General features: G+C 38.4%; 1 long non-coding RNA gene across 1 annotated transcript; it reads left to right on the forward strand.

Moving 5' to 3' along the window:
* Positions 1-569: 569 nt before the first annotated feature.
* On the forward strand, positions 570-11617 carry LOC143657888 (uncharacterized). Its single transcript, XR_013163010.1, has 3 exons — positions 570-617; positions 9282-9338; positions 11553-11617. It is a non-coding gene; the product is annotated as an uncharacterized LOC143657888 (long non-coding RNA).
* Positions 11618-15240: the final 3623 nt, after the last annotated feature.

The following is a 15240-nucleotide window of genomic DNA, read 5'->3' on the forward strand; positions in this document are numbered from 1 at the left end:
TTTCCTTAGTCTGATACTATTGGACCGATGTAACATTCTAACAGACTAGCTAGAGAAATGTTCCCAAGGGACTCTATAGTTAATCTCTTCCCTTTTTCCCCAGCCGGATGACTGCCTCTACTACCCATTCCGAGTCTTGCCTGGGTTCCTTTCTCTCAGCACCCTTCACTTCATCCATCTCCAGCCCTTTTCCTCGTGGGAGAAGGGAACCACGGATTGGGACTCGCACTCGCTTATTCAACTCCAGGCTCATCAGAATTCTTCCTGACCACTAAGGCAATACTTAATCTTTCTTTCTCTTACCTTGGTCCATGCACAGAGTAGCCTGGTCACTGTGAGGCAAATTTTCCCTTCCCCCTTTTCTCATTCACAATCGGCAGGTCCAAGCATCCGGTGTCAGGCACTTCTGGCTATCGGAAGTGGGCCCCAAATGGAGCCTGAGACTGTCAGTCAGTGAAGTGTGCTTTCCCTTGGTCCTCCCCGGGGTTCCTTCTCTGAAGCTTTGGATCCCAGATGAGCCTCCCAAATTGTTAGAAAGACAGCTGCAACTGAAAGAGAACAAACACTCATCCGGTAGTGGAGAAGAAAAGAATTTATTCACCATCTTGCAAGAACAGGTGTGTAACCAAAAAATGATGGCTTGCACCCCGAGCAACCGAAAGCAGTAGTATTTATTCCCTAAACCTAGCACTCAGGTCCCCCCTCTGTTTCTCCGCTGATTGGATACTCTACAGGTTACAGCCTATCTGAGCAGCTTACCTATTGCAACTTTCCTGCTGAGATTCCCTACTTTTGATTACACTTTACACTCCAGCAACCCTGGTTGTCATTTATTTAAACTTGCTTTTACCCGTATAAGGATTCAGCATCAATTCTAGGCTTGCGTTAGAGGCCCTCTCCTTTCCCTACCTGCAAGACCAGGTTGAGCTGTCTTGTGGCCCTTTGTTTAGTGAGTTCCATTTCTCTCATCCTGTGCCATCTTGTGTGACAGCTAAACTTAATTTTTATTCTTACATATGGGAGCTCTGAGTGTGCGGGCAAAGATTATTGCTTAACTGTTTCACTTCAGGGTGAGAAGTCAACAAGCTGGTTTTTAGGCCAGGGCTTCACAAATGCCAGAAGTTAGATGTCTATACCATGGAAGAGGCTACATCCGCCTTAGCATTTCTTCCTCTCCAGACAGTTGGTTCAGCTTTTGTAGGCAAATGTTTCATTTGGGGATGGGGTGGGGGTGGTAAATGCTCACAGCCATTGTTTGAGTTGGGGGTAAAATGCTGGGATTGGATGATGATGGCAGTAGAAGGAGACCCCTCTAGCTTTTTGTGATCATTTACACAGCTTGGAGGGCTGTCGTATCTCACATATAGTGTTGCTCTCTGCCGTAAACAACTTGACTCTATTTACCTAAAAGCAAGCTTTGCTTGCTTGGGGATTGGGGAACTGGGAGCACAATGTGAGAGTCACAGTTGCTCCATCAACAGCGTGCTACCCTGCTTGCAGCAGAGGTGGGAGCAGAAAGGTGAGAGAGAAGGCTAATTGAAATAATCCTTCCAAAGATTCTTTTAATTAACCTCTTTCTCATTTCTGTCCTTTGCTGAATCTGCCCATCTTGACTCTGTAGCTTCTTTAGGACTCCCCTAGAGAATTGTCTCCTTTCTTCTATGTAGTTCCTCCTGCTTGTTCTGAGGCTCCTTTCTTCCTTCCTCTCTTTAACCCACTGAATGGCTTCCATACTCTATTCATCCATCAGGAATTTATTGAGTTGTCTTGTTCATTGCTAGTCCCCCTTCAGTGCCTGTCTTGGTTATGGGTTTATTCCTTTACTATCATTTACTGGGACTTGGCAGGAAGAGATGATAAATGCTTATGCTGAGTCCTTTGTTCCTAGTGGATGAATTTCTACAGCTGTCTAAAAATGCCTTTTCCTTGAATATTCCATTTCTAAGAAAACAATCTATTTTTTTTGATGTCAGAAGTGAAGGGCAAGGCTGTACTGCAGATAAAGAATGATCTAGATCAAATATGAGCAGTGACAGTTGTCCAGGCCATGTTTCTGTTGTTGTCATTACATTCACTTAGCTGCTGCCTTTGTTTATGGCCTTTAGCAAGCATAGCTCTAGTCCTGCAGACTTCTGAAGATATTTCAGTTTGTTCTATGCCTAGTGATTGCTACTAGCCTAAGAGGAGGTTTTCTATCTTTAAGGAAGTTAATTAAAAATGCTCACATTTTCCAAAAACACAGTTACCACTTTATTTCCTGCTTCTACCAATTGCTTTTAGGCAATAGACTCAAGTTGTTTATGATAAGAGAGCAACACTATATGTGAGCGATACGACAGCCCTCCAAGCTGTATAAATGACCACAAAAAGCTAGAAAACCATGGCCCCAAAAGTCACACATTTATTCCTTTATTTGGAAGGCAGTATGGACTGTGAGCTGAATTATGTAGGAAACAAGTGGGGCTGAAACCCAGGATTAACTGAAAATTGTTGCTTAGATAGAATCATTTCCTCAGCCTTTTTAAAGTTTTAGTTAAACATACTTAGGAGTTTTTCTTCCTACATGTGGATGTTACTTTGTGTTTATATTAAGGGGCAGAAAAATGGCAGGGGTGGGGGTTGAGCTTAATGAGGAATAAATAATGGAAAAGGGAAAGACGTCTTTGTAAGACTATCAGACTTTATAAACTTATATAGTCCACGGATCATTTACATGGTAGACGGTTATGGCTCCAAAAAAGCCCTTGGACTAACATCGCAGCTGACGGTCAGGCTGCATACTGAATGCCTTTAGGAAATTGGGAATGAAAAATGGGAAGCAAACATGGCCAATAACCATTTTTAAAAATAAAGGAATACTCTACCATCTCATTCTTCTACCAGCTTCCACCAAAGGCATAGAATCTGAGTGAACTTTAATGAGCAAATTGTCTGGATAATGTAATTTAAAAAATAGATAAAAAGAGCACTTTACGTGTAACAAGCAAACCCCAAAACAAATAGGACTCGTATTTTGAAGCGTAAAACTAATTTTTGCCCTTGGAAAATGAGTGAACCTGTGTTACATTTCATTTCAGCAACTGATGTTTAAAATTAAATCATAGATACCCTGGGCTTCAGAGAAGGGATGGAGGTGGGACTTGGCTTTGTCAAGGCACTTTGGACCTAAGTAGCAACACCCTGCTTGGCCGTGGAGGAGAATAGCCTGCCAATTGTGCCAAATTATATGATGCTTTTGAGATGTGCACAAATAGCCCATTACACTTTTCACAGCATTCCTTCATTAAGCCCGCAGAATTGTTTCTTTATGTTTTCCTCATAATAGCCTCTGAAAGGTCAAGAATTGCTTACTTGACTTTCTGGTGCTCAGAGGGAAATAATGCCTTTAACTTTGCTCCTCTAGGCTGACATTTGCTCCAAGGTCTCGCATTGGCTGCCAAGTCCGCCCTCCCTCCAACCCACGCATCCCTTAGTTGGAGGTAGGGAATGGAAGGAGGATTCAGGAATCCCTGCCAGTTGTAATTTTGTTTATAACTTTCTGTTAGAGTTGATATTTAGATCTGGTGGCATTAGAGAAGCAGTCGAGGGTGGTAGTTTTGAGAGTGGGCTGTGGATTAGAAAACCTGAGTTCAAATCCAATTCTACTCCTTCTGACTGGGTGGCCTGGGCAAATAATCTCATCTCTCAAAGACTTGGTTTCCATATGTATAAAATGGGGATAATTGTAGTACCACCTCAGAAGACACTTTCCTGGCATAGAGGAAGTGTCAAAATGTTGGCTTACACCAAGCACAGCTATATGCCTACCAAGGATAGGTGCCCAGCACATTGCTTGTGTATTCACCCTTTCATCATCAACCTGATGGCTACTCCTAGTGTTCATAACAGATTTATAAGGAGGAAGTAAGTAATATTTATCAAATGCCTGCAGTGTTACAAGGGCTTACATATATTTCTCATTGAATTCTTTCCACATTCCTGTAAATAGGTATTTTTTTTTGCCATACTATGCACGAAGAAACTGATGCTCAGGGCTAATAACAGCTGTCATTTATTGAGTGTTTATTATACACTAGGCACTGACTTAGAACCTTACCTATTTTTTTGTCAATGAGAATTTAGGTCGTTTCCATTATTTTGTGTATAGCTTTACCATGGATGTTTCTTGTCGTGTCTTCATGAGCACATGTACAGGAGTTTCTTTCAGGTGCATACTCAGAGCAGAACCACTGGGTTGTAGGTATGTGAAGGCTCCACTTTACCAGGTAATCCAAAATTATTTTCCAAAGTGGCTATAATCATTTATACTCCTACCAGAATGTGTGAGCCTTCCCATTGAGTCACATCATCTCTTACACTTGGTGTCATTATTTTTCCTAAGATAATGGGTAAAAAATGGTATTTAAAAGTACTAATGTGGTTGATAATCTCTTTGTATATTTATTGGACATGAATGTCTTCTTTTCTGTGAAATGTCTGTGTCTTTTGCTCATTTTTCTATTTAATTGTTTGTTTTTCCTTGATTTGTAGGGATACTTTATATTTTAAAATAGTAATCCATTGTTGATAATGTCACTGTAGATATCCTCTCCCTGCTTCTGACTTGTCTTTTCACTTTCTTTAGAGTGTTTTTAGCATAAGTCCTGTTTTTTCACACGGTCCAGGAATCGAACCCAGGTCTCCTGCCTGAAAGGTGGGCATTCTACCAGTGAACCACCTGTGCGCCCAGTTCTTGGTTTTAATGTAGTTGAATTTGTCGGTTCTTTCTTTAATGGTTAGCACCCTTTTAAAAGAAATCTCTTTCAATCTTCTCTACTTTCTTTTAACAATTTAAATGTTCACTTGAAGCATTTAAATCCTTAAAATATCTATAATTGACTTTTCAGTAGATTCGGTATAGGGATCCAAATTCATATTTTTACATTGTGGACAGTTGTTTTTTTTTCCCCTGCTCTATTTATCAAATTACCCAAACCCCTCCCCTCTCACACACTGCTCTGCTGTATCACCTCTGTCTTATATCCAATTTCCATATGTATTTACAGGCTCTCTATTCTGTGCCATTGGTCAATTTGTCTATTCCTAAACCAAGAACATTTTAGACAATTGAGCAGTATAGAAAACCCCAGATAAATTAAATATTATTTATAATTTCATCATTCAGGTACAATAACTGTTAACATTTGATGTATATTTTTCTAGGCTATATGAAAATGCACTCATGAAAATACGCACACACAGGTATATTTATAAATATATAGGCACACAAACTCCTATGTTAACAAGTTTAAAGTAATCATGAATTGTTTGTTATATACAAGGCTCTTTGCCTAAAGTTTTATTGTTGCCACAGCTGAAAGATAATATTTAAGGAATGTGATAATGTTTAAGATACTAGTAATAGTGTTAGAAGGAAGTTGGTTTTCAATTTGGCAGCTAATATGATTTCTCTTTGGGTACCTTAGTCCAGGAAAGCATTTATTTTGAATCCCTAAGCTTTATTGCTACTCTGAACCAAGAAAATAAATCTCTCTCCATCTCTAAAGTAATGCACTTATCCATCAAACAAATGTCTGTATGCTTGTTCAATAAAACAAAAATTGTATATTGCATTTTTAAAGAGCTAAATCTTAACCTCAAAATCAGATGTGTGTTTGAGTCCTCAACCTGCCACTTATTACCCTTATGACCTTAGACAAGTCACATATCAGAGTTTCAGTTTCTTCATCTTAAAAGTGAAGATAATCTACCTTACAGAGTTGCCATGAGTATTAATATATTTGAAAAGGTCTTCATAAAATGCTTGTCAATATTTGCTTTTGCATTTTTAATTGGGTTTTACTTTGTTGTAAGAGTACTTTAAACAACCCAAACACAGGGAGCCCAGAATGGGAAGGAGTACTTGTAATTCTGGAAAGCCTAATGTGATGCCTTGATACATCCCAGAGGATATTGAGCAGATAATTAAAAAATATTGGCCAAGTCCCTTGAGGGATGGGAGAAAAAATATGGAATTATTTAACTCTACTACTGGGGAAACCCTGATACTATCTCAAACATTAGGGATGCCCAACTCAGCAGGCCAAGCCCTTGATCTTGAGGCTTGCTCTTGTGAAGCTTATTTATGTAGCAGAGAAGCTAAGCTACCTATAGTTAAACGTCTAAGAATTATTTCCAGAGGCCTTCTCTTGTTGCTCAGATGTGACTTTACTCCCTCTAAGCCCAACTCTGCAAGTGAAATCATTACCTGCCCCACTATGTGGGACAAGACATCCAGGGTTGAAAGTCTTCCTGGCAATGGGAGATTTGACTCTCAGGCCTAAGCCAGGCCCTGGCACCATGGGATCAACAATGCATTCCTGACCAAAAGGGGGAAAAGCATTGTAACAAATAGGGCATCAGTGGCTAAGGGAGATCAAATAGAGCTGAGGAGCTACTCTGGAGGCTACTCTTGTGCAGGCTTCAGCTAGTATTGCCGCTTATCATGGTTTGCCAAATCCCAAGCAAAACCATTCTGTAATCCTAAAGAACACTTAGGGCTTTATCTGAGATTGTACAAAGGTTCCATGCACTATAATTACTTTCCAGAAACTTACAACCTCCAGATGGGTTCCTAAGCCTAAGTTCTGGAAACCAGAGGGGCCAACCTCTCCAGAATATCAGCTATCCCCCTATCCCATATTATCGACAGCTCTTTCCAACATGAAAAAGTTAGAATAGGCACAGCCCATACTGTAAAGATTAGGAGAAAGATCAAAGGATAAGGTGTAGTTTTAACGGAGAAGATAGGATTTAACAAATGAGTATGATTGCTGAATCATTATATTGATTTTAGTTTATAGTGTCTTAGAGTAGCTAGGAGGAAAAACCTAAAATTGTGGAATTGTAACCCATACCAAATTCTGAAATCTGCTCTAGAACTAATTGTTGTGGGGTGCTTTGAAATTTATTGCTTTTTTGTATATATGTTATTTTTCACAATAAAAAATTAAAAAAAAAAGAGTAATATGAGCTTCTTGTGAATAGTGCAAAAGGTCCCTTTCCTTTAAATATACCTTATTATCACCCCTTATTAATCTCAGTCTCCTGAAGAAACAATAATAAATTCTCAGGACACATTATTAAGAACATCATAAGGTTTCATTTACAGTTTTAACAGCTGATCAATTAGTATCTAAGTTAGTGTTTAATATTTAGAATTTGAGAACTTTGCTATATGAATATGTAGATTTTTTCCTGGTTGCTTTAATTTTAAATTGGTTTGTGAAACTTACTGCACAAACACAGGCTTTACAATGATTATATGCATACTTTATTTAAATATGCCTATGGTTAAGCTAACTAAGGTACCCATTGTTGGTGGTTCTGAGTATATAGTTTGTTTTCTTAAATAAAAAAAATTAACAACAAAAAAATCATTGAGCAAACAAACAAAAGAACATCATGACAGGCTAAAAAATCCGTGAGATTCTGTATAAACATCACGTAACAAGTAAGCTTAAATCTCTGTAAGATTTTATTTCTTTAATACAGCTTTTATTTTTAACAATTTAGAGAAAAACAATTGAAATCTTCAATTGAAGAATTAGGGGAACTGGCTTAGAAGCTGTTTAAAAAATAACAGTAAGCATCTGGCTATAGTCAATTTACTGTTTTTTAAAATTTTTGTTATAATGGTAGTATACACTTACAAGGAATATCAAGCAATCGTTACGGTATAAAGTAAGAAAATGAAATTCCCTTCTTGTAGCCCCCACCACCACCCTCACGCCCCACACTCCAATCCCATTCATCAGAAACAGCTCTGGGAATGGTACCGACACCTAAACTTTCACATTCTTTACCCCCACAGACTTGAAAAGTCTCAGCTAATGGAACAGCTTTACTCCTTTTATGGTGTGTTTTTACTCTTTTCATCACATAGTATTTATTTTATCTTTGGGTCTTGCATTCATTCATCCACTCCTTTATTAAGCCTATACTAGTTACCCACTCTGGGCCGGGTACTGAGCAAGGTGCTGGAGACTCTTGGGGTGTCTGGCCGGGTCCCTGGCCTCCCCCTAAGAGATAACTCTAATCATAAGTGCTTCGTCATAGTCAGTTAGTACAGAATGCTGGGGAACACAAGGATGAGAACCTAACCCAGGTGATCTGGGAAGATTTCCTGGAGGAAGTGATCTTTAAGTTGAGAAATCAGTAGGCAATGCAGAGGCCAGTGGGGAATGAAGAGGTCAGCTGTACTGGGTTGGGGCTGAGGATTTTGGAGGGAGATGAGGCTGAAAGGTAGAAAGGGTCAAATCATGAAGGGTTTTGCTAGACATGCTAAGAGGTTTGCACATCCTTAAAAAGAATTGCAACCACGGAAACGATTGCAGTTTCAAAGGCTCCATTTGGCTACCATTGGGAGAAGAGCTGGAGACTGGCAAGCCAGGAAGCAGAGGCATTAGAGGCAGCCGTAGTAATCCAAGGGAGAAAGGATGGTGGTTTGGATTAAGGCAGTGATAGTTGGGGTGAGACAAGTAGATAGATTCAAGAGCAGAGGAGATGTTTATTCAAGGATAATTGAAACCTAGAAGAGGCCACTGAAAGTGAGGGCTTTTAAATTCAGGGAGTAAATAATGGGAGTGAAAGACTTGATTGGAGATCTTAACCTGAAAAATTAAACAAAATTTAGTTTTAAAAACTTTTATTCTTAGATTATAAATAATTATTTAGGTCATAATCAGAACTATGAGCTTTTAAAGATAAGGAATGATTCAGGGGCTTTAGGGGCTAATTTTCAACATAAAGTTATGTGATAACGAGATCATTCACTTCATGTTTAAGTTTTGCAACAAGTTCATAATAAAGATCATTATGGGGGAAATATTCAATTTTCCTGAATGCCTCTTCTTTTGTTATTCAAAATTATTTTGAGGGACTATTACTGTCATCTTTCTAATAGTTTTTTCCCAGCTTTTGACTAGTTACTTGCCAAAGGCTTTGCCTGTATTAAGAGGACTTCTTCCAGATCACTTTGACTTCATGAAACTGTAGCTTTTGCAAGATTTGTCATTCATCTTAGTGGTTGATTTGCATTGGATTTGTAGTGTAACATCAGTGTTTGCAATTGTGAGGAATATTTAAGTTGGAGCTAATATTATAAATGGTCAGTTTGTTGGTAAATATTTTTGTGTTATGATGACTTTTGCTTTTCTATGCAACCTGTTGCTTGTGGGAACTCAGGGAATGAGTACTTGGATAATGAAACATCCTATGACTATTTGTCACCTATTCATCAGGATCATCCCCAAATGGGAAATATGGAACAAAGCTCTCTTCAGGGAGAAGGAAAACAGGTAAGGTTTTCATCTTCTAGGACTAAATCTTATGTGTACATCAAAGACACAACAGAGGAGAATATGAAATGGCTTCTTCAAATTTCTCTTCCATTCTTGTGCAGCTGAAGGTATTTTCTCAGCTGTGCTCACATCAAAGCCACAGGATTTGCTGGATCCCTGTTATTTTCTGGAAAGAAGCCCATATCTCATTACCAAGAAGATGGCATCATCTTACCTACTGATGTTTTCTGAAGGGAAAAGTAGCTTTTAAGTCTTCCTTTATGGGAAAGTAGTGTTATTCATTCTGCATCCCCCTAGCTATTCCCAAGCAAAAGGATCCAGGGAAATCATGAACTCTGTTATTATCTTTATCCTCATAAAGATTTAAGCTACAAGGTTCTGGTATTGATCCTGTGTTAATACTATTGCTAAAATCTGATTGATGACTCATTGATTAAATAATTAATTCCCTCCCTTCTTTCTTTTTTCCCCTATTTTATTTTGTAAATATTTACTGGGTACCTCTGTGTGTCACGGACTATGCTGAGAGCCAGACTCCAAAACAGACATCATCCCAGTGCAAAGGGCAACATCATAGGGGAGTGACAGGATCAGGGTTATAGTGATGGGGAATTTTTCCTTTACTCTGAATCTTCGCTTCTGACTTGTAAATAAGCAGTGGTCTTTCTAGAGAAACCTAAGGACTGCTAGCTCTAGCTGGACATTTTACTCCACCTTTGTTGTTTGACTTCTCATTCACTGTTCTTTGTTTGTTGGGAAACTACGTAAGCAGCAGCAGTTACCTGGTGTAGGAACTCAGAAGGGAGCCCCAGAAAATATGTTCAGTGTTATAGAAATGAGTCTGAAACCATGCTCTGTGTACATGGCCCCAGGAGCTCATTAGGCATACAGGGCCCAGTTTAACCCTGGGAAAAGTTGAGGAGATTTTACATCACACCGCCCAAGCATTCCCTTTTTTGAAAGCAATCTCCAATACCCAGATCTTTCCCACCTTCCATCCTGGTCACCATTTTCTCTCCATGCCCTTCCTAACCAGCTTTCAGGTGTGTTATCTCAGCCTTCTCTGATCCTAGATCTTTTCCCCCATCCCACATATATGACTCATTGCTTTAATAAAGCAATTTAGCTCTGACCTGGATCTTTTAATTTTGTGTTCCCACACCCAACATTTAGCAACATAGTATTCAAGTGGGTGAAAAACCATTGTACACCAGGCAATGACCCTCTGATCACTGTGAACAGTAAAAGATCTTCCAGTTTGTAATCTTGCCACTAGTGTCGCCACTGTATTCATTCATTCATTCATTCACTCACTGATATTGTGTCTTAGTTTTACTTCCCCTCAAAAGCAGAACCTGAGGCAAGTGCTTGGGTAGAGGGAGTTTTTTGAACTAGGAAAGATGAGGGGGTGAACAGAGTGAGATTGAAAAAGTATGCATTATTGCTCTGGTTACTACGGTGAACAATGGGCTTGATCCTGTGGGGCCTCTAAGGAACCACAGAGAACATCTTCCAGCATTGTCTTTTTCAAGGATTGGAGAGTGGTACATTTATCCACCAATTCCCGTCCCCCTACAATTGAGGGTTGCTCTCAGGGAGGCGCTTTCATGCCACCCTTTTTATGGACAGTCCTGTCTGCCAGCTGAGCAACCTCCTGCAGTGGGGATCTCTGGGCAGGAGGGAAGCTGTCAGTCAGCTGGGGAACTGTCCACCACCACCACGAAAGAGATCAGAGGAGGGCTGAGGGCATGCAGCCTGGGGCAGCAAGAGTGGCTGCTACAAGTAACATTTATCATAGCTGTACTGTTATCATTTCTTTTCTTGTTTGGTTCCCTCCATTGCATCATGAATTCTACAAGGACAAGGACACTTTCTTTATCTTGGATTCTCTAGTGCCTAGCACAGTGCCAGATCCATGGACACAATTCAAATCTAATAATTGAATGAATGAATGGCCTAGTGAAAGAACAATGGAATGAGACCAGAAAGCTGAGAGCTAGTCCCTGCTGGGGTATTAATTTTAGTGTGACCTTGAATATGTCAAAACCTTACTTGCCAGAATTCTGGTTACTTCCTAACTTACAAGTCCCTATTTAAAAATCTAAAAATCCATGTGTTACCGTAAAAGGAGAAAATTCTCATCATTAGAGACTGACTTTCAATATAGAATATTATTCTCTAACTTCATGGCTCTCTCTGTTTTCCATATAGGTCCCTCAAAATGTAAAGACGAACACTGTTAAAGCAGCAAGGGGATGCTACAAAGTTGGTTAAGCGAAAAATGATACATTGCTTGGGAAACTTTCACTAACACTCTCATGGGAAGAGTGATAGAATGCTAATTTTCTACAGCTTCATTATCACCATGAAATGAAATTTTGGAACTCATCAGATGTAAATATGATGTGCAAATGTAGAACTCAACAATTCAAGTTTTAGCTGTCTCACGTATTTACGCCTCTGTCAACAAAACCCATATTATAGACTTTTTCCCATTCTATCATTTGGAAGAAACCTGAAGAGAATATTATAACATCTAGGATGGAAAGATATCCTTTCTAGTTAACTCTTTATGAAGGGAGTCCATCGGTATATATGCTTCTAATTATTTACCTTCTCACAAATATTTATTGTGCTAGCAACTATACTAAATCCTGGGGCTAAAATCTTGAAGAAATTATACCTGGATCTAGCTTTTATGGAGTTTAGTATCCATTGGAAATGTAGTATATTAAAAAAATTTTTAATGAGTATGAAAGTACATAAAACACATGGTCTGGTAGGTGGAAGAAGGTTTCCCCAAAAAAGTGTGTTTTGAGATGAAGCAAAAGGTTGGCCAGCATGTGCAAAGACCCTGTGGTAAGAATGCAGAGGTAGACATAGTCCAGACTTGGCAGGGCTTCCTAGGCAGGCAAAGATTCTAATCTAAGAAAAATGGGAAGTCATTGAATGGTTTCAGCAGAGCCTGGTGACATGATTAGGTCTGTGTTTGTGAAGAACTTTTGTGTTCATATCCTTTATATTTTCCACAATTATATGAGCAATTCAAACAAAAGCATTCATTTTTGCCAGAAATAATTTAATTGCTGCTTTTTGTACATTTGTCTTTCCAAAAGATGTCAGTCCATTTTACTCCAGTATTATAAATGTCCCTCATTTGGGTAACTTTTAATTTGTATTTTGGGGTGCTGAGTGCATTCGACCAGTAATTAAATTCCACACTGGAGTGTCATGGGGAATGAATAGTCTTAACCCTGCATATGAAGTGTGCAGGTGAAATTGCCCTTCTCTTTTGGAAAGGGTGAGGTCATTGTATTAATAAGATGGGTCCAAAATGAATTGTCTGATAGCATCTATGGTGCCTCCTTAAACTATGTCTATAACATCCATTACCTCCCCCAAATATCTTAGCATATCAAAAAAATGGATTAAGTAGCTTTAACAGGCTCTATTCTTTATGAACCTCTTTGGCTATTACTTACTATATTATTTTCCTCAAGGTGCTCATGGACTGATTTATGATTTCATTTAGGGTTTTGACTGGTAGTTTGGATATGTTAACTATCCCACCTTTTCCCGGATCTGCTTTTGGCTGCTTTGTCTCCTGTACTAAATCAGCGTGGTTGAATTTCCGTGGTACGTAAGTCTCTGCGACAAACACTAGTATTGGAGGTACGTCCTGCCTTAGCTGGTTCATTGAATATGTTCAAATGAATCTCACCCAACTCTGCTGATTTATAAATATTTAAATCGTATAAGCATTCTTTTACCTGTCTCTTATTAATTCTGTTTCGTGATATTCCCAGAGACTCATTAATATTTATCTTACCAAGCTCCTGCTTCCTTCATTCTTTCTGCTAAAAGCTGAGACCAAATAGTGACTCCATATTCATTCTTCTTTGCATTTTTCATTATGAGCTCTTGCCCATGGTTTAGCAAAAGTAAACTTTGTTTTCTTGAGTATAACTTTCTATTGTATTTTTAGAAACCTTTGGCATAATTTTTTTTGCTTCTTTTGCTTCTCTAATTCTGCCCTTTCAGCCATTTCCTGGAGTTATATTTCCTTTATACTGAGTATTATTTTCCCCAAGCTACACAATTGGATTTTTGTGCTTTTTTTCCCCCTGAAAAAGAAACATTTATGCTTTAAGGCATGTATATTACAATATGCTTTTTGGTTATGCAACAGCATCTGCCAACCCCTTGTGTGTTCTTTTTTCTAGAAGACGTAGTTGAATGCCCACATCCATTTTTTCCTTCAGTAGAACAACACGAGTAGTAATCATTTAGTTGCTGAAAGATGGTTGGATATGGTCCATTAATTTCAGAGCATGTCCAGAAAATTGATCTGAAACAAACAGCAAGTGAACATAAAATTAAAGCAACGAGTTTCCAATTACAAATGAAAATAATAAAGGGAGAAAAGTCCAGGAATCTACCTCATCAGAAACACACTAGAAATTTTAATGTGTTTTCAAAAGAGTATGTATTATGTCATTTCATTTATGAGCAGTCCAAGAATAGGCACATATAACTAAACTGTGGTGGTAGAAGTCAGAATAGTGGTTACTTCGAGGGATGAGTGTTGATGGGAAGGGTCTGAGGGTGCTGGAATGTTCTATGTCGTGATCTTGTTGGTGGTTTAATGTTCATGTGAACATATGTATGTAAAGATTCATCAAACCGTACAGTTATGATTAGTGTACTTTAAAAAGGAATAAGTGCACTTTCCTACTTGTGTTATACCTTGATAAAAAACAAGTGTAACAGACACGAAAGGACAAATATTGTATAATTTCACTTATATGAAATATCTAGGGTAGGCAGATTTGTAGAGACAGAAGGTAGATTAAAGGTTGCCAGGGGCTGGGAAGGAGGTGGAATGGAGAGTTACTGGTTCACTGTGTATACGGAGTTTCTCTGGGGTGATGACAAAATTTTGAAATAGATGGAGGTGATAATTGCACACCATTGTGAATATAATTAACACCACTGATTTGTACACTTACAGAGGGTTAAAATGGCAACTTTTATTAGATATATAATATTTTTTATACATTATATATTATATATATACACACACACACATATATATATATATGTTACCACAATGAAGTATAAAAGAAAAAAAAAGTAAAACAAAGCAAAAAAAGTAAAGTGTTTAGAAAGACAGTTGCTAAATGCTCTAATAAATACTCTCAGTAGCTATGGATTATGTCTGAAACTATCAAATACTATTATTTTTAAATTTGGTGGGGTATAAGGAATTATAAATCCACACTTATTTATTTTATTGGGCAAACTTACCTGCTCGGTAGGCTGGCAGCATGAGTGAACTTGGCTGCCCTTTGCTGAGTGCCTGCAGTGTGGCAGGCTGTGTAGCAGGGGATTGTCATCTCAATGCAGGGAAGGTGTCATTATTCTCATTTTCCAGATGAGCACACGAGCCTGAAAGACTTTGAGTACTTGCCAAAGAGCACATAACTAATGAGAAGAAAGTGGAGATTCAAACTCAGGTTTCTAAACTTCCATAGCCTCTGTACTTTCCACCTCTCTTGGTGGCCTCCGCAATTCTGGATGCGTATGATTTGTGTTTTTATTAGTATTTTTACTATTGGCAAGAAACTCTGCTATGCATGGCTTTTAAACACTCCTGTCTCTTGTTTTAGGAAATAATAAAATACAGATACATTGAAATTAGTTATGAATAATTATTAGCTGATATTTATTTTGTTTCTGGAATGTGCCTGGTTCCATCCCAAGAGCATCACCTAATTTAATAAGGACAGGAAATCTGTGAGGTAAGAAATCTTTATTTTCTCTGTTTTACAGATGAGGACACTGAGATTCACAAAAAGGTTAAAATTTTTCTCAAGATCAGACAACTGGTAAATTTCAA

This window comes from Tamandua tetradactyla, chromosome 15 (genome assembly GCF_023851605.1).
Source record: "Tamandua tetradactyla isolate mTamTet1 chromosome 15, mTamTet1.pri, whole genome shotgun sequence".
Taxonomy (NCBI): domain Eukaryota; kingdom Metazoa; phylum Chordata; class Mammalia; order Pilosa; family Myrmecophagidae; genus Tamandua; species Tamandua tetradactyla.